Source organism: Hemicordylus capensis, chromosome 10, assembly GCF_027244095.1.
Source record: "Hemicordylus capensis ecotype Gifberg chromosome 10, rHemCap1.1.pri, whole genome shotgun sequence".
Lineage (NCBI taxonomy): Eukaryota > Metazoa > Chordata > Lepidosauria > Squamata > Cordylidae > Hemicordylus > Hemicordylus capensis.
The window spans coordinates 2,033,939-2,054,253 of NC_069666.1; the positions used below are offsets into that span (position 1 = coordinate 2,033,939).

At 50.2% G+C, this 20,315-nt stretch overlaps 1 protein-coding gene across 1 annotated transcript in view; it reads right to left on the minus strand.

Moving 5' to 3' along the window:
• Positions 1-20,315, minus strand: part of SMAD6 (SMAD family member 6) — a 52,391-nt gene that overhangs the window by 14,851 nt on the left and 17,225 nt on the right. The gene's annotated exons all lie outside the window — the stretch shown is intronic.

Consider the following 20,315-nt stretch of genomic DNA (forward strand, 5'->3'; position numbering starts at 1 on the left):
GGAGAGGGTGCATTCACATATCGGTCAGATTTACCCCGAACTCCCAGCGAGTTATTGGGGAGCAGTTCACACACAATTCAGGTTTTTCACAGCATGTTAGAGTGAAGCCTGATTTATATCTGGGTTAAAAAAATTCACTGTGTTTGTAGGTTTTCTGGGACAACTCTGAGTTTGCAGTATACTCGAGGTAAAGCGTGCTGTGTGTAAGAGTTCCAGGCAAGTTATTCCTGATTTCTTTTCAGATGGGAAACTGCAGTCTAGTGACCTCTGTGCAAAGCTACATAATGAGTCTATGGCTGGGGTGGAATTCTGACCTGGGTCTCGCAGACTCTGTGTCCACTACATTTATTGGCCAACCCAAAACAAATTGTTCTCTGGGCAGCTCACAACAATAAAAAAAACAACTGAACACACAATTAAAGAACATTAAAAACAAACAAAAAAGATTACAATAAAATACAAAAACATTTTAATAACTTGAAAAAATAATAATTTTAAGGCCTGGGTGAACAGAAAGGTCTAAAAGAGCAGAGTGATGACACCAGGCGAGTCTCACTGGCGAGGAGGCTCTTCCACAAAGCGGGGGGGGGTCACCAGCAGAAAGACCCTCGCCCCAGCAGCCACCCTCCTCCTCCGGCAGTGCGGGTCTTGAAGCTTGAGCTTCTCCCTTTCTCCCAAGAAAGCCACTCAGATGGCAGGGGGCACCAGGTCACCACGATATATAGAAACGCTCACTGCCCCGAGAAATGCGAGGAATGCAGGAACACTGAAACGACTTCGCATGAGAAAACATTATGGGAGCCCATAATTGAAAAGACGACTTTCATCTTTGGAGGCCTTCCTGCTGGAAATGCCTCCCTGGCACTTCATCATCTCAGAGCAGGGATGCAAAGCCGTACCGGGCAGGGCAAACGCACAGGCCCCCCCACCCCCTTGAGCTCATTGCAGATTTCTAGTTTCAAACGGCTCCTTTACTCGCTCTGGCTGCCATAAAGAGGCTGCTCAAGGTGAGCGTCCTGGCTGGCCCGAGAGCAGCTGGCACGGAAGGGACGGGCTGCAGGGGGGTGAGGTGACCCAGCACGGCACCGCAAACTCTCCACGGCTTCCCAGATGGAAACCACGCTCATTGCCAGCATATCCGAAGGTGCAACTTTCCCCCTTTGACGCAAGGGAGGGCTCCGAGTCATGGAAAAGGGCCCGGCGGGTCCCTGCACTGCACGTCACGGCTCGATGGCAAAGAGTAGGCGAGGTTGCCCCATAAAGCTGGGGGCGGGAGGGAGAGAGAGAGGTTCAGATGGCCGGCAACCAAGGCTTGCAGAGGAAATGAAGAAAATCCACGGTCCAGGCCAAGACTGCCCAGGATCCCGGGAGGACCTGTGGCTTGCCTGAAACTGACATCAGTGTCTGCTCCGGAAAGGAAAGGCCCACTGGTCCTCCTGGCATGGCACAGGCTTTGCAGGCAGAACGTCAAGGGCAGCAGGTCTTGTAGTAGCCAGCACGAACTGCCCCCTTTGCTAAGCAGGGTCTGCCCGGGTTTGCATTTGGATGGGAGATTACATGTGCGCACCGGAAGATATTCCCCTTGGGGGATGGGGCCATAGACCAGTGCTAGCGCAGCTGCTTGCAGGCAGAAGATCCCAGGTTCAATCCCTGGCGGCATCTCCAGGTACAGCTGGGCAACAACCCCACCTGAAATCCGGGATAACCGCTGCTGAACAATACCAAGCCAGACGGACACACGGCCTGACTCCGCGTAAGCCTACTTTACATGTTCACATCAGATCACTTTAAGCAGGGTAGGTCATCCCGCAGCGGCAGAGCACATCATCTGTATCGCAGGCCTGGGGTGCAATCCCTGGCGCCTCCCCCTTTAAAAGGGTTTCAGGAGATGGGGAAGACCCTGCCACAGTGGGGCAGAAATGCCAGGCTAGAAGGCCAGGCGTCCGACTCGGTCTACAGCACCTTCCCATGAAGAGGGCGAGGAAGAGGACCTCGGAGCTCAGTGGTAGAGAGGATGCTCTGTATGCAGAAGGCTGCAGGGCCAAAACTCGGGTGTCTGCACTAAAGAGGACCCAGGGCTGCAGAAGGGAAGCCAGCAAAGGATATTCCCTGAAACACAGGCAGGCAACCTTTGGCCCTCCAGCCGTCGTTGAACTGCAAGTTATTGTGTCTGGGGATGATAGGAGTTGTAGTTCCACAACAGCCGGAGTGCCAACAGCTGCTGACACCACCCCCGTAACACCCAGGCATGCAGCCCTATTCAGCATTTCCAGCCCAATATTGTCCTCCAGACCAACCAGGGCATGAGAACCAAAAGCCAGGGCTGTGTGGAGTCCTTGTTATGCTCTTTTGAGTCCTCAGACCGCCCTTGGTCCAAAGACACCAGAAAGGCATGTATGCACAGTGGGCTGGATCCAAAATTAGCATCCTGAAAAAATCTGTGTTTGGGTTTTTCCAAAAACCGCTCGGCTTGTCTGCAGAAGATAACCGGCGAGCAGCCCAGACTGAGGTCTAGGGACTACCAGTCCACTGCAGAACGCTCAGGAGGCACTTTAAATATTTGCCTGAAGAAGCACGTCAAGGAAACCCTGCTGTGTCTCCAACAGGCAACTCCTCAGCACCAACCCCACGGCTCTTTCTCCACTAACTGGTCCTGTCACGAGGACAGAAAACAGGGAACTGGAGGGATGCGACAAGACGCTCCCACCTTGTCCTGGGACTTGACCATGGGGGTTATGTTCAGAGCAAGGCTGGTTGTTCTCCTGAGGAGTGGCCCAGACACACAGCAGGAGCCTCTAAACCATCCATCTGACCTTCGCTGCGACCGGAATTAACAACAATGTGTGTGCACCAGCCATGGTGGAAGTCGACATTGCCTTGGGCCAGCCTTGTTTTGTGGCACCCACGTGTGACCCGGCTGCAGCACACACTTACCTGGGTCACAGGCGACTGGCCAGCCCCACATGATGCTTTATTCAGAGTTCCACGCGCTACGCAGAGCCTGAGCAGAAGCTCCAGAGAGTTTCCCGGCTCAAAGGAGAGGTCTGGAATGGAAGCCAGTCCCTGTTTGCCGAGGAGCGCATGGCCAAGACTACCAGCCTAGGGCTACCTACGTGGCAGTCCGTCTCCTGTTGGACAACCAAGGTGTCTCCCTGCTACGCCCTGGCACTTCTATAGCGCCATTAGAGTGGATGCCACTCGGCCAAGCCCAAGGCACCAGGTTCCCGCCCAGAGGCACTTGAAATAATAATCAAGCCATGACAGGGAAGTCAACAGGATTAGGATTGGGCTGCAAGAGGCAGGAGTCCAGCCCCGCCCTAAACGTGTGTCCAGGGGTCTCTTACACCAAAGCAGCCCCCATGCCTGTGACTATGACCTCCACCCACTGGGACAGAGGCCAGCCTCCAGCACTGCCCAAGCACTGGGCTGTTCTCAGATCACAGGAAGCTGCCTTATAGAGTCAGACCCTTGGTTCACCTAGCTCAGTCTACACTGACTGGCAGCGGTTTTCCGGAGTTTCAGGCAGGAGTCTTTCCCAACCCTACCTGGAGTTGCTGCTGGGGTTGAACCTGTAACCTTCTGCATGCTCTTCCACAGAGCTAAAGCCCCATCCCCTCAGGGGAATAGCTCGCAGCGTTCACATGTAGTCTCCCATCCAAATGCAAACCAAGGCAGACCCTGCTTAGCAACAATGCACGCCCGCTGCCGCAAGACCAGCTCTCCTCCCTGGCCACAGAGCCCCTGTCAGAACAGGCTTCATTCATTCATCCGCATGTTCTCCGGAGGTTGCAGTCAATTCAGTTTTCCACTCATTTCCACAGGGGGTGGCATGAAAGTATTTTCTTTGAGGAAACAGCCATGGCACGTTGTAAGTTGACCCCAATGGTCAAAATGGTGGGAAAGGGAGAGAGGGAAAGCAGAGCAGAAAGGACGAAAATGAAGAAAGGAGCGGGGGGGGGGGGGGAGAGGAAGGGACAAACTAACGGGACGCCCCGTCTCCGGTTCCCCTTCTCAACCAAGCGATGTGTTTGCTTTTTCAGTCCTTTTCCATGCTTCCAGCAGGGCCCAGTGCAGCAAAAGGGGAGGCAGAGAGAAAGAATCTGACCTCAGGCCAGGGAGAAGCCAAAGCCCTTCAATCAGGCTTATCGGCCTCAAAACAATCTTGTCCCCTCCCGTTTTTAGACCAATGGACGCTCCACCCTTTCACCGATAGGGACCTAAGAAGCTGCCTTCTACTGAGTCGGACCCTTAGCCCATTTAGCTCTGTCTACACAGGCCGGCAGGGGCTCTCCCAGGTTCCAGGCAGGCGTCTTTCACAGACCTACCTAGAGGTGCTGCTGCCAGGGAACGAACCCGGGACCTTCTGCATGCAGAGCAGAGGCTCCCAAGAGCTTCAGGTCTGCTGGATCTTTACTCTGCTGCAAAACTCACCTTGTGGGCACAGAAGGCAATCCTGAAAACCCAGGCTGTGGACACCAATCCTCATTTGGAGACCCCCCTCCCTCCCTCCCTCCCCACGGGCTGCAGCATGGTCAGGCTTTTAGAGGTCCACAGAGGCCTCTCTTCCTGCAAATAAACAATCCCCAACCTTCTTCCACAGAGAGAGAGAGAGCGGCACCCAGTCTCACATTATCTCCCCTCTCTCGATTGCCAATTCATCCACCTCCCCAGGGGAGCGCCACTGGGCAAGAGCCGCCAGTGTGGAAACTGAAACCCCGCCAAAGCGCTTGCACAAGGGGAGAGACGCTCCAGAGAGGGGGCGCTCCGCTTTTGCCACAGGAGAAGGGTTTCATCAGCGGCTTTTTTCCGGGGCTGGAAATCCGGCCCAAAGCCAAGCAGCAGGCACCCCAAACTTGACCACGTGCATTTACGAGGATCCCTTTAAGGGGAGGAGAGCTGGGCTTGCGGAAGCGAGCATGAATGGTCCCCTTTGCTAAGCAGGGTCTGCCTGGGTTTACATTTGGGCGGGAGACTACAGGTGGGCGCTGCAAGATATCCATCCCCCTCGCTTAGCTCAGAAAGAAAGGATCTGCAAAGAGGCAGTGCTGGATGAAATCCCTGGCAACTCCTCCAAGTAAGGCTGGGAGAGACTGCTGCCAGTCAGTGTTGACGACACTATTGAGCTAGCTGGACCAGTGGCCTGACTCAGGCTAAGGCAGATTCCTATGTTCTTAACTTAGGTGGAGCAATGAGGGCACACAGCTACACACACCCTGTGAAGCCTGCCATGAAGTATAGTGAAGGTAAAGTGTGCCGCTGAATCGGTGTCAACTCCTGGCGCCCACAGAGCCCTGTGGTTGTCTTGGGTAGAATACAGGAGGGGTGGACCATTGCCTCTTCCCGCACACTATGAGATGATGATGATGCCTTTCAGCATCTCCCTACATCGCTACTGCCCGATAGAGTACCAGCAGGGATTCGAACGGGCAACCTTCGGCTTGTTAGTCAAGCATTTCCCCACCGTGCCATTAGGGGTGTGTGCTCTGTGTCAAATCCAGATCGTGCCTCCCATTAACTGGGTGCAAACCAAGCGCCATCTTCTCAGAGGACTCAGCAGGGGGCGAAAAGAAAGCCACAGAGCCGGGAGCAAAGCGCCAAAGAGGCTCCGGGAACCGAAAGGCCGCCAGGCAGCATCCAGCAGCAAGCAACGAACAGGCCGCGGCCGAAGTGTGTGCCAATTCCGCGTCCGCCGGGCCTCTCCACGCACACGGCTTGTGCTCCGGCCTTCAAGGGGGAAATTCATTTTCATAGCCAGCTGTTTTTAATTGTACCTTTTCACAGTATGCCTAAACAAGTGTTGGAGGATGGAACGAACAGGGCCGGTGGAGGGGGTGGGTGGGTGGGTGGGGGTGGCGGCTGGGATGTAAAATAAGATGGGGCCTTGAGCTCAACGGAAGGGAAAAGACCAACAGGGCTGGAGTCGGGGTTCTCAGACTGGGGTCCACAGATGCACACGTCATGCTTGCAACCACCAGACCAGCTCTCCGCTGAGGAGGAGAGTCCTCTTGCCTTGACGCTGAAGGCAATGGTCATGAGCAGCAGCGAGAGAGAGAGAGAGAGAGAGCTGGTCTTGTGGTAGCAAGCAGGAATCGCTAAGCAGGGTCTGCCTTGGTTTGCATTTGGATGGGAGACTACATATATATAGCAATAGCAATAGCACTTACATTTATATACCGCTCTATAGCTGCGAGCTCTCTAAGCAGTTTACAATGATTTAGCATATTGCCCCCCAACATTCTGGGTACTCATTTTACCGACCTCGGAAGGATGGAAGGCTGAGTCAACCTTGAGCCCCTGGTCAGGATCGAACTTGCAACCTTCTGGTTACAGGGCGGCAGTTTTACCACTGCGCCACCAGGGGCTCATCCATATATGCGCTGTAAGATACTCCCCTTAGGGGATGTGGTCGCAGCTTAGGGGTAGGACATCTGCTCTGCATGCAGGAGGTCTCCAGGTACGGCTGGGAAAGACCGTGGAGAGCTGCTGCCAGTCAGTGCAGGCAAGGCTGAACCGGATGGGCCAATGGTCTGACTCAGGATACAGCAGCTCCCTGTGTTCCGAACTCTCCCAAGCCATGGAGGCTTTGAGACAAAGCCAACCTGGCGGGAGCCAGCACTCCTTCCACAAGCAGCCGGGGCTCCCCCAGGCACAGCTCCATCCAATTCCACATCGCCAGATTCCTATCGGTGGCGCTGAAATGGAAAACACTGAGGGCATTTTCAAGTATGTGTGGCTGCAATTACCTGAAAGCTATACTTCATAAAAAGGACCGGGGGTGGGTGGGGGTGGAGAGGAGGGGAATGTATCCAGAGAAACTGCATGAAATGTTTCTGCCCTTGCAGATATTTCAGCCGACGTGGGCCTTTCAGGAAAGCGGCGCCATAAACAGGGAGTGGAGAAAGGGAGGCCTTGAAAAGTGGATTCTGGCTGCATCTGCACCGTGTGCTCCGCACTTCAGAACTCCACTGATGAACACAGATGTAACCCCCTTACATTTAACCAGACCATGGGAGGAGAGATGGTCTGGTGGCAGCAAGCATGACTTGTCCCCTTAGCTAAGCAGGGTCCGCCCTGGTGGCATCTGAATGGGGGAGAGACCAGAAGTGTGAGCTCTGTAAGCGCTTCCCCTCAGGAGGAGATGGAGCCGCTCTGGGAAGAGCAGAAGGTTCCCAGTTCCCTCCCTGGCAGCATCAATGGCTGAAGCAGCCTCCAGGCACGGAGACAAGGAGAGTCTGGAGCAGGTGGGAGAGAGAAGCAAGTTAAGGGGGCCCAGGTGGCGGGGAGCTAAAGGGAGAGGGTGCCGCCAAGTCGGTGTTGACTCCTGGCGCCCACAGAGCCCTGTGGTTGGCTTTGGCAGAATCCAGGAGGGGTTTCCCATGGCCATCTCCCGCACAGTATGAGATGAAGCCTTTCAGCACCTTCCTGTATCGCTGCTGCCCAATGGAAGTGTTTCCCATAGTCCCAGAAACATACCAGTGGGGATTCGAACCGGCAACCTGGCTTGCTAGTCAAGTCATTTCCCTGTTGCGCCATTAGGTGGCTATGTTGGAGATCTAGCCCGGTGCCAAAAGCTCCACTTTCGACAGCTGTAGTGACAGAGATCTCAACCAGCAGCTTTCAAGCACCCTGCCTTCAGAGAACACTTTCCACATCAAATGGTCTGCGAAGGGAGCCCTTTGTGGCCGCTGTCCCCGAAGCAGGCCACGCTTTCGAGGCCTTTTAAGATCTCCCTGCTTTGTCGCTCTTTGTCCCAGTTTAACCCAGGCCCTCCTTTGACACAGTTTTGCGACTGGACAGCAGAACTGTACAAGGGCCTGCTTCGAGGCAACCACTTAAATATTAGTATTTTAGAGGCCGGGAACACAAAAGCAGGAAGAGAAACAAGGTCAGCCTGGGCAGAGATCTGTTGGGAGGGTTTTTTGTTTTTTTAACATGCATTTGGACTTGCTACTAATATTTCACTTTTCAACAATGTTTTCAAAGCTGTTTATGCAGGAAACACACAAATAAATAAAAGGGCTCACAATCTAAAAAGTAACAAAGTAGACACCAGCAATAGCTACTGGAGGGATGTTGTGCTGGGGATGGATAGGGCCAGTTGCTCTCCCTCTTTGCTCAGTTAGTGGGTGGAGGTGGGGTTTAAACTACAGAGAGTCAGAAACTTGTGCTGATTTACTGCAAATTATTTTATCTATCTATCAAATTTGTACATTGCCCCAAACTTTCGTTTCTGGGTGGTTCAATTACTGGGAGATTTACCAGCAGGTCTCTTTCTGCCCAGCCCTGACCTAAATGTCCCCTGATGGGACTGGCCATCTCTCAACCCTGCAAAGAATACTTGCACCACTTTTGTCAGGAATATTCTGACATGGGGAATACGGACATTCTTGTGCCCCAGTCCTGAGCCCTGAAGGGGCCTTGCAAAACCAGCTTGCCCTCTCCAATGATTTTGCACAACGCTGGAGTCAGCTAAAAAGCCAGCCGAGAGTGAAAAAACACACCCTGCTTTTAGAGAGAAAGGCCAGCTCCATCCAGCACCATTTCCCAACTGTAAAACAAGGTTCACTTTATTTATTATTTTGAAAACACAAATTACTTCCAAAAGCAGGAAAGCGGAAGGACACAGCCTGCCGGAGCTGAGCCAATCCCATAAACGCTTGGCAGTCGGCAAAATACAGAGCCCTCTTCTATTGAAAGGGGGCTAGTTACCGCTAATTTTTTTCCCTGCATTCCCAAAGGATTCATAAAACACTTTTCAGATTTCAGAATGCACTTCCTGAGACTCTCCAAATTAGAATGCGAACTCCTGAGGAAGTGGCTGCTCTTAATTTCTCTGTGCGTAGCAAAAAAAGGTTAGCGTTTCTCCACCTATCATCATAACATCTTATTGGAAAGGGGTCTTTGTATTTTTAATAAGCGTAAAAAACTAAGCAGTGCCTGTGCCTCCAGGTGCTTTTGCACGTATCGCCCTCCCATCATTAGCTTACTGCTCCCACCAACGCCAACACGGAGGTGTAGATTCCCGCATCAATGAGGAGCTCCATGTATGCCCCAAACAGGAGCTCCTGCATGTGTGGGGCATGTCGTTCAGTAAAGGAAACTGCTCTGCTGCACATTCCTTTCAGGATATATAGCGGCCCCACTACCTAAAGTTCCATTCACAAATGGAAAAAGTCTGAATGCAAGTGGCATAATCGATGGTTTGACCCACAGGCATAGCTTGCTCTCCCTTGGAGACTCATTAAAATCTAAGTTTAAGCATTTTATGGAGAAGTTTTAAGGCCTTCCACCCTGGTGAAGGGGGGGGGATCAAAGCAAGCAAGCAAGCAGAAATTTGGGCCTTTTGATAATAATTTCACTCTTTTTTGAGAGAAAGAGAGAATTCATAAGTTGCTTTTATTTTCTTGTTCCTAGAGTGAGTCTGAATCAACAGCAGCCATCTCTTTAGTGGTGCTAGTAAAATAGTGAGCAGTGCAATTCAAAAAGATGCAGCATTGCAGAGAAGTCGGATCCTGGATCACACACTGCGGTCAGCCGAGTCTGAAAAGTGTCCTGGGCCATGTCTGTAGAAGCCCTGGGAATTCAAGATGGGGCAAGACGACCCTATGTTTACAGAAGGAACAAACGAGGGGAGGAGCCAAGAATCACTTTCTGAGTGGGAAATCGACCTGTAGCTTCCTTCTTTCTCCCCCACTATCAGGCCGGGCCACGGAGAGAAAGCCAGGAACTAGAAGTCAGAAGCCAGACCTAGTGGACATTGCTGTTGCCCATGCAAGTCCCAGCCTGACCTGGAAACCTTCCTTGTCCCTCCAGGTCATGGGGAGGGAATGGCCAGCCTAGGGCCGGGGGTCACGCCAGAGCTCACTCCAACCTGTAGCCAGGTGGCTCACTGGATAGGACCACACCACACAAAGCTGTGGCTTCCCAGTTCTAGTCCTACCAGCTCCCAAAACCTGTTCCTACCAGTGACCTCTTGCTCATTTACCAAGATCTGCACAAAGGCTCGTGCGCATCCCTGCTGGTTTTTGATGGGGGCGCCTGCTCAGGACATCGTCCGGTCCTCCGTGAGGGAGGATAAAAGAACATTCACTCAGAATCCATTTGCAAACACAGACAGGAGGCAACTCACAAAGACCAGAGTCAACATTTGCTTGTGCTCCTTTGTAAGTGTGGGCTCCGAAAAGGAGATGGGAGGACGCCCGGAGACGACAGATGGGGAAAGATGAATCAAACAAGTCATTCTCAGAAGGAGACCACCTCATTGTTTCCAAGCTGCCATCCTGCTCCCCCATCAATATTTCACAGACGTGTCCTTGCCTAGATCTGAAAAGGAGAAGGAGGAGGCTACCTCATCGTCCCAGGAGGATGTGAGAGGCTCGTGGGCTTGGCCCGAGTTGGGCAAGAGCAAAACAAACTGAGCTACACAGAGCACTGCGGATCAGCATGTCAAAAGGCACCTGTTGGAGAGGAAGGGCCTGGAGAGATACCTCTTCCTTTGGCCAGAAACCAACAAGTGGCCTTTATTCCACAGGGCAATTGGCCCAAACCACTGGATCTTTCCACAAGGCTAGATGGACCACAGCGTTTCTCAGTTTCTACTCATTTAATCTGTCTCAGTCTGAGTGGAGGAAGGGAAGAGAAAAACCAAGAAATCAGGGCTCCCTGTCAGGGATGCCAGGGCCTGAAATGGGAACCTTGTGGCTAGAGGCTGTGGCCTAGTCTAGTAAGCTATGGGTGCCACCTCAGGGCCCCCTTCAAGCACTGAAGGAAGTCAGCTGTCATGTTGAATACTAGAGGCCTGTGTAGAAGCAGTGGAGTAAGGGTCACATTGTGGAGGCAAATACAGAGTCAGGCCAAGCAGCCAGTTGGGTTCCCCAAAGATGGCGGTCCACTGGGGTGCGAAAGAGGTGAAGTGAAGTATGGGAACTGTAGTTCAACGACGTCTGGAGACCCACGTTGGAGAACCTCAGCTTAATTCATCTACTGCACAGATTGGATTGTGTTTAGTCTTGGGTCTTTTCAATTTACTTTTTAACTGGCATTTCATGGATCTGTTAGTATTCTTAATTAATATAGGTTTATTATTGTTCAAATTGGTTCCAATACGTACGTCTCCATTTTGCAAGTGGAAAGGCAGGGTACAAATCCTCTAAATTTATAAACGATGATCTTGTTGATTTTATGAGGCTTTATAACTTGCCTTTTCCTCCAAGGCATCTGTTTTGGTGGTGTTCACTGTGATTCTCCTGTATTTTGTTTACATGCAATGGGCCAGGGCTGAGCATAATAAATATCGATTGAATGATATACAGACAATGGAATGAGAAAACAAGGATCATTTTAAAACTCTTTTAGCCAGAGGTTTCAGCTTCCTGCGATTTAAATAAAGTGAACCTTGTTTCACAGTTGGGAAATGCCACTGGATGGAGCCTGCCTTTCAGAGAAAGGCAAGAAAGAAGCGGGGGGTGGAGGGAAAGAAACCTTTGTGATCTCCACTGACAACCTCTCCGGCGGCAGCACATCAAAACTTCGTCAGCAAAGAGAGACACAAGGAAGGTTGCACTATGTTTGAGAGATGCCAATGTCAGTGTGGATCCCGGACAGGTGGGAGGAGAATTCCTAGCTGAATGAAGTTCAAACCCTGAGAGCAAGGAGCCCTCCCCGGCCTTCTGATGTCGGCTTCTTCTTCGGCTTGCAAAACTAGCTAAGAACAAAGGCCCAGGGAAAGTCCTCAGCCAGCATGCCGCCGCCACGGCCGATGCTTATCCCAGGCCGTTGTCTCCTCGATGCAAATTACGCACAAACTATCTGGCTCTGGATCTTGGGTTGTGTTTGTTTTGGCAGGCACCGGCGCTTCTAATACCGGGGTGTGCCAAAGTGTCCTGGACTTCAAAGTGCACATTTATAGAGGCGCCCAAATCACGATCCGCCCAAGACAATAGCGACTGGGAGTTCAACAGGTTTATGCACCAACGGTTAAGCCCATCAGACAACACTGCAATGCGCTCCGACAGCTCTGGAAGACAACACAACGTCCATTTTGCAAAAGTGTCTCCGGGGAGGAGCCATCGCTTGTTTATTTATTTTATTTATTTTAAACCGCCTAAAATTTACGTCTCTGGGCAGCAAAGGTCATGAGCCTTAATCACCCCCAGGTGGGCAGAAGCAGATGAGTCACAGGACCCAACGCTCTCCACCTCAACGTCTACCACTGCTCAGAACGACACCACGAAAAGGAACCCACAGAAGTGCATCTTAATATAGCCTACACAGATCTCGTCCGCTCTACTAAGGCACAGCTTCCTCAGTATTAGCTGGAAGGAGATTCCCCACAACATTTTAGTAGAGCACGATATTAACTAATCCTGCAAAAACTCAAGGGGCAATTAAAGGGCAATTCATCACTAATCCCCTACCTAGGATCAAGAGGAAGCAATAAAAAGGGACTGAATCTTCAAAAAGGAAGTGTTTAATTGAAAGACTCAGGAGCCCCAAAAAGCCTGGTCTCTCTACATTGGACAGACTGGTGCTCCAATTGCATTTTCTTGCACACAAGGATTTATCACAAATCCAGTCAGAACAAACAAGAATGTGCAACACAGGAAAAACACCACACAGCAACCAACCATCTGACAATGTCATCTTCTGGACCCTCTGTCAGATGTGAGTGAACAGAGGACAGCAATTCCAGAGAAAAGGGTTTGTGTGTGAGCCATCCCCCCCGCCCCCCCACTGGCCACTCAGAAAGACTTGTTTCCAAAACAGACTGCTGAGGCCGCTTAGATCCAGAATGGTATAACTCCAAAAGAAGGTCAGCCAAGAGGGGCATTTCTATGCAAAGCACTTTCGTCCTTACACAAAAACCAAACATCCTTTCAACACATTTCCATCCGTTAAACCACTATCCTTGGAGATGGAATTTCTCCTCATCTGGAACAGGTTACTCCGGACCTCCCTCCTTGCTGAACTCTCCTTAGGTATCTCCCTTTTGGATTTACTATTCTGCTATCTCCCTCTGATTTCTGAAAGAGGCTCTTCATGCTAGATTACGTGACAGAAGGGGCAGGATCACCAATCCCCAGTTGCGAGAGAATTCCTCCTCCACGCAGTGGAAGCAAGAACAGAGGAAGTGCCTTACACCGAGTCACAACTCGGGTCCAGCAGTGCCAACTCTGGCCGCCAGAAAGTCCCCAGGCACAAAGGGAGCTCCCCAGCTCTACCGGGAGATGCTGCCAGGGATTGAACCTGGGTTCTTCTGCCTGCAAAGGAGGTGCTCTACCACTGAGCAGCAGTGTCAAGCGATGCACTGGGCCTCTTGTCCGACACAGCCTCGAACCGGAGTGGCTACCCACTCTTCCCTATGGGTAGCAGCTCACGAGAGCCGCTTCTCACAAAATGGCCACCATGAGCCCCTGGCAGGCGTATTTCTTGACAAGACGGTGGCGACCTGCGTAAAGGCAGGCCCTTTCACACAGCAAGCCTGTATGCACGGAACAGGTCACACCATATATGGGGCTATCGCCACACGCTGGGACTGAGAAAGCCTCCCGGGACCGGCCAGTGGCTTCTGGACCATCTGAAGTGCGTCTGAGAAGTAGACAGAACAAGAAGCAGCCTCTGAATCATGTAATGGAGGACACTTTGGCAAGTGGAAGAGGCACTGCATGGCTTTAGAACAGGGGTTCTCAAACTGGGGTCCCCAGACACCCCCGGACTATAGCTCCCATCATCCCCAGTACATAATTAACTTTCTTCTCACAACAACCCTGTGAAGTAGGTTTGGCTGAGAGAGAAGTGACTGGCCCAGAGTCACCCAGCTAGTCTCATGGCTGAATGGGGATTTGAACTCGGGTCTGCCCGGTCCTAGTCCAGCACTCTAACCACTATACCATGCTGGCTCTTGCCCCACTCAAATGCTGTGTTCAGAAGGGATTTAAAAATATGTTTTCTTCTGAGCACATACATGCAAAGAGGTTTTACTGGCACACATTTCACTGATTTGCATAGCATATTTCCAGTCTGAGAATGCAGAATTTTTTGCTTCTTTGATGGGGGGGGGCAGGTGGGGGGAGAAGCCCCAACTAAATAGACCAAGCACCTCTGCCAGCCATTCAAGCTGGGGTTCTTAAGCGGTTCAAAGCTCCAGACTTTAACCAGAGATGGTAGCTGCAGTGCTCCCTGAGCTGAATCCACACAAACCCCCAGTGTTCCAGGCCAGATGCCATCAGAAATTCTCTGAAGTTATGGATGTTTTTCTGAAGTTCTCTCACTCTCCAGTTTGTCTTGGGAGGGTTCTGGTTTTCTCCTCCTCCTCCTCCTCCTCCTCCAAAAAATATCCTTCCACCATCTCTGGCTCTCCAACTCAGTTCCCCCCCTTCACCTTTCAAGGCGCGCACTTTCTCCAAAGAAGCAAAATGCTGAGCCCGGGTTTGGCATCTCCAGGAAAAGGAGGGACCTTTGATGAAAACCAAACTGGTGGACTTCAATCGCCTCGCCGAGCGCCGTGCATTTAATAAGTTATTTCCGTGGAAAAACCTTGGTCACACAGCTTGGAAGCAAAGCTTATAAACACCTTCTGTTCATCAAAGCAGCAGAAGAATAAGAAGCACAAGAAAAAACCTCTCTCTTACTGTAAGTCCAAAGAGCCTCTCTCAACAGATTCCCAGAAGAACACGGAGTTTTTCCTACATTGCTGACCTGATTTTCAAATACAGCAAATGTTTGCAAGAATGGTAAATAAGCAGAGATCTGCATCAAAATGCAGATTTGGGAAGAAACAAGTTCAACCTTGGACACAGGAGGCAGCATGCAGACTCGTTAGTCGTGACTAGGCATCATGGAAGCCAACGAGACAAGTTAATCAGGATTTGCTTCGTCTGGATGGTGCCCAGTGTGTTCAAGAGGACACCAAAATACCAGACAAGTAGATGGAGATGTGGAGGGAGGGAGAAGGTTATGGTGGAGAGAGAGTGAGCGAGCTGGGTGCAGGCATCTACAAATCCAGCTCGCCAGGGGCAGGTATCCCCAGCTCTCTGGCAAGTCGGCACTCCCATTTCTGAGAAGGCCAGGAACACCAGGAATCCTTTCTGAGTAGTAGGAGAAGGCTCCCCCCTGTTTCTTACCATCTCCATATTCCAGTGCAAATGACAGAAGACCCACTTCTCTCCTGCGTGCCAGAAAAGTGTCTGAGGGAAGAGAGGGGACTGGTGGCAACCACAAATAATGTTTGGTTAGTGGTAAAGGTAAAGTGTGCTGTCAAGTCAATTTCAACCCCTGGAGACCACAGAGCCTCCCTGTGGTTGTCTTTGGTAGAATCCAGGAGGGGTTGACCATAGCCATCTCCCGTGCAGTATGAGACGATGCCTTCCAGCATCTTCCTCTATCGCTGCTGCCCAATATAGGTCTTTCCCATAGTCTGGGGATTCGAACCAGCAACCTTCTGCTTCTTAGTCAAGCATTTCCCCGCTGCACCACTTAAGGTGGTAACTAGCTAGTGGGCTAAGCCTAAATTTGTAGATCCATGGCTGGGTGTCAATGTATGGGTAGTACTGAAAACCAGTATCCAGATTTGATGAGGCCAGACAGGAACAACGGGCATCATTCAGACTAAATTAGTCGCGACTAAGTCCCACTGCAGTATTCAGCTTGCTTGACATTTCAAAATGAGTTCAGAAAATGGGCCAGGTTTCTGAAAGAAAATACTGTCTTTTTGGATCAGGGCAAACCTTCCAGTCGACTTTCCAGCTAGTTTTCCCTTCCTGTCCAAGCCCATATGGCAGGAAAGGCCACGGTGGGGAGTGAGGTCAGTACCTGGCCAACTGGAATCTGCACAGGAGATGACCCTGCACTCCTCCCCACCACACACACACACACACACACACACACACACGGTCTCACCCAGCCCACTTCCTGGCCAGGAAGGAAGTGAAGGGGTTGGCCTGGCTCCTGGGAGGCTGGAGGAGTCTCCTCCTTCCTGGCTGCACTGGCTTCTGCTGCTTGTTCTAGGGCAGAAGAGTAAGTGAACGAGGCTTCTTTCAACAATGAAGGGCTTTTAAAATAATTTATTCAGCCTGCAGGAACATTCTGTATTTCATTGTATCCAACTGTATTGTCTGACAATTTGCTGCAAAGTATCTGGTGGATAGGCAAGTGGGAAATATTGTGTGGGGAGGGCTACCCACTATTCCTTAAGAGTCCTCTCTGGAAAGTGGGCATCCACTTTCTTTGCATCTCTTGTAACACCAAAAAGTGGGGCTTACAGATCCCACCCAGAGTGATATTCATGGGATCCCGGAGTCACCTGGGACTCAAAGAACTTATCAGAAGCAAGCTCCGAATATCCCATTTCAGACCATGATGCAGAAATATGAATTATCTACTCCGATTTTCCAAGCCCACAATAGACATGCAAGAGCTTGTTCTGTCCGAACATGCGCTTTGCCTGACACAGAACTCAGTGTAACTCAAAACCTCACATTGTCATTAAACTACTGGAGCTCAAAGAGGGAAATATGATCTCACATTTTGTCTCTGTTGCTCAAAGCAAAGCAAACATACAAAGAGCGAGGAAAAGACACTAAACAGCTCAAACCTGCAAATATGGACCACTTCAAAAGACACAATCAAAAAGGTTATATCAAAAGAAACATTTATTAACCTGCAGCGTCATATCAAGTTCCCACCCACAAGCATGGGAGAATGGCGTGTTTTGACTGGAGAGATCAAACTTAGCTTGCGGATGACCCGTTTTTATTCGCGGGGAAGGGGGTGTAGCAAGATGGCGATACAGGACTTAGAGGGGGAAACAAGAGAAGTGGTTATTCTAGATTTCAAGGTCAGACGTCTTAACTGCTCAGTGGAATGGAAACCAAAGCAGATTTGTGTACTGAAAATATTACAGCAAACCAACAACAATGAATACATGTTCTGTGATGGGTGAAGACAAAGACTGGAGCCTTTTTGTTAAACAGCGGAGAAAAAGAAGACCTTGCTGATCTACTGAGAGTCAGGTAGAGCTTTGCCCAATTCATCTGCTGCTGCCACAAAGACACAGTATGAAGGATACCTAGGAATCTACAGATCCACTTGCCCGCCTGCCACTGGAGAGTCCCCCCAGCCCTCTGGCGAGCAGGACACCCAGCTCTCCTCTCCAGAGGTCTCATTGCCACTGCTATTTTTTTGAGAAGGTAGGGATCCTCAGGAATCCCTTCCAAGCAGCCGGAAATCAGGGCTCCCCTGGTTTCTCACCATCTCCATCTCCCAGTGCAAGTGACAGATGACTCGCTTCTCATCAAAGTGCTGTATCAGAAAAGGATATGAAGGAAGAGAGGGGATTGGTGGCGAGCACAAATAGCGACTGGCCAGTGAGCTAACCCTAAATTTGCGGATCCCACACTTAGCTCCCCCATACAAAAAGTCCAGCTCCTGAAGGGGAGTACCAAGCACCCTGCCCTCTTCAACACCAAGGCACATCAGGACTCTACCCACAGGCCAAAACTGCATGGTTGATTACTGACCTTTTTCCTGCGTTTTCAACCATAATAATGTTAGGCTTTTATGTGCATAGGCCATGTGAACATCCCAGCCCCTCGCTGAAGTGGGAGTAACGCAGACACAGGACAGCCTCCCTTGCATTCCCGTGCACACGGCGAATTGGATCGGGGGTATCGTCTGACCTGATCTCGAGACTTCTGCAGTCCTCCGACTCGAGAACCGAGCTTGCAAACACGATCCCACAGCTTTTTCATTCTCATGAAATCTACCACAATAAATGTATTAAGGCTTTTAGGTTCCACAGAACTCTTTGGTGCTGTTTTAAATAACATAGGAACAAACCAATACCCTTTTGGAAATCCACACGTTTTTCTAACTCTCCTGGTTACAGCTGTGTGTGTTACCTGGGGGTGGAGGTGGGGGAAGATATATTTAGCTTGGAGGTCCAAGACAGTTATTTTCCTGGCCAGTTCCAAAGAGAGTTAAAAGTTTCACAAAAACAAAGGGAAGGAATGTTATTCTTGGGGGGGGGGGGGTGGAGATGCTCTCTCTCTTTTTTTTAAAAAAAGAAGCAAAATTGCTCAGTCATGGTGTTGCGCTGCAATTTTCATCTGAGAGCTTTATAAAGTCGTAGGGGCTGGATGAAGGAAAATGCTCACAAGCCAAAGAGTTTGGAAACAAATGGGGAAAGAAATACAGTTTTATTTCCCGTCGGCAAAATAGGTCCACAGAGGGGAAAAATGTTTAATATAAAAACATCTGACCAAAGTACTTCTAACATGACTTCTTCTTTTTTTTTGCATCAAAGTAGTAGCTTTTGGCAATTGACATGTTACCTTGACAAGAAGACTTCTTTTGGTCCAAGGCCTAGTTGGAATAGGCTGGTCTGAAGACGAAAAGCCAAATAACCTAAGATGAAGGGGAGGAAGTGTACATCCCCAAACACACACTGGTCTGTGATGGAACTACTGTACTCCTATAAAAATGTCTTCCTCTTCTCAAAAATATTTGCGTGGTTGCCCTCTTTAAGACCCTTGGCTGGTGCCCAACGTGGCAGTTGTTCTCATGAAGGGGAGAGGGGCAACAAAATTGCTACCGGAATTCAAAGAGAACAGAACCCGAAGGACAGCAGAGTATTAAGACAACAACCGAGTGGAATCCGCTCACCCTTCACAATTTAACCTGGGAAGGCCTAACTCGGTAGTTTTCAAACTTGGGTCCCCACCCCAGACGTCGTCGGACTTCAGCTCCCATAATCCCCAGTCAAAGTGACCAAAGGCCAAGTTTAAGAACCCCTGGCCTAACTATTTGGGTCCTACTGGTTTCAAGATGGCCTCCTTCCCCAGGCCCCCTCAGAATCGCTGCTGTCAGTCAAGAGCGACCTTTCGAGGGCACTATCAAGTTCAAACAGCAAATCTGAAGTGCTTTTTGTCTCCTAGTTCTGAACAAGTCTGGCGCCCAAAATAATTGGATGCTGTCTCCTGAACGTTTGACGCTGGTACCTAAGGGCATGTCAGGGCTGGCGGTCTGAAGGCAAACAGGTACCGACCAGGTCAGTAACTGAGCCAGAAAGCAGGGAAGCAGGCAAACTGGTAAGCAAGCAAACAGAGACAGAGAGGCAGTCTCAAAGCAGCTCAGTCTTTGCTAAGAGTTGGCCAACTGAGGACAGAGTCAACAGCCAGCTTCATAGGACTGAACTCAACCAGCTCCTTATGCCACCGAATATCTGCTAACCTTGCATTGGCAATACCATCTGCAGTAGTGGTGCTGAAGAGCAAGAGGTCAGCAGCTTCCTCCTCGGGAAAGTTGGGACAGAGAAGTCCTCTATTTGAGGCATCTGGTTCTTTATAAATAAGAGAGGAGAGCTGGTCTTGTGCAGGGTCCTCCCTGGTTGCATGTGAGACTAGAAGTGTGAGCACTGTCAGGGGATGGAGCCACCGCTCTGGGAAGAGCAGAAGGTTCCAAGTTCCCTCTCTGGCATCTCCAAGATAGGGCTGAGAGAGATTCCTGCCTGCAACCTTGGAGAAGCCACTGCCAGTCTGTGAAGACAATACTGAGCTAGATAGACCAATGGTCTGACTCAGTATATGGCAGCTTCCTATGTTCCAGAGCATGCTGTAGTGGAAAGATCTCCTTGCACAAGAGAACGTTCTGCTGGCCTGTGCCTGAAGAATATATTTCGCAACCCTGGCAACAAGTATAACTTTGCATATCATTCTCATGGCACTACATTCACAGGATGCATTTGGTCCATTGCCCCAAGAACACACTGCAAAAGTTGCTCAAGTATAGAGAGCAAAGGGTTAACTTCAGTGAGCGTCTCTTATCCTAGATGTAATCCTGCCCACTGGGGAAAGATAAATAACCAGCATTACTAAATTCCACGGTAGGAGATGGGAATATCCAATTACAAGACAATCTTGGTCACAAAGTGATCGCTATTTTGTTCAAGCAGAAGAAGTTTTAAACCCTCTTTTTCTTCTGTCAGCTCTGCGGAGCTCAGATACCACAGAAACTAATCCGCCACTTGGACTTTGAAAGCTAACAGCGGTTGTATGCGTGTGCATGGTTTATTTTGAGAGAGAAAGCATGAGCGCTGATACCAGGGTGTTCAAGTCATTATTTCAGCGCCAAAAGTGCGAAGTTTGTTGCTGCTGTTCTAGAAGGAGAAACCATAGCTGTGCCTTTAGTCCAGTGGTTAGAAACCAGAATTACCTAAAGTTCCACATGTGAGTCAAAAGCCACAATCGCACAAGCCAGCAAAATCTCTCAAATTCCTGGAAGTCAGAATCAAGTTTTTAAGTGCTTTCTCAACATTTCTT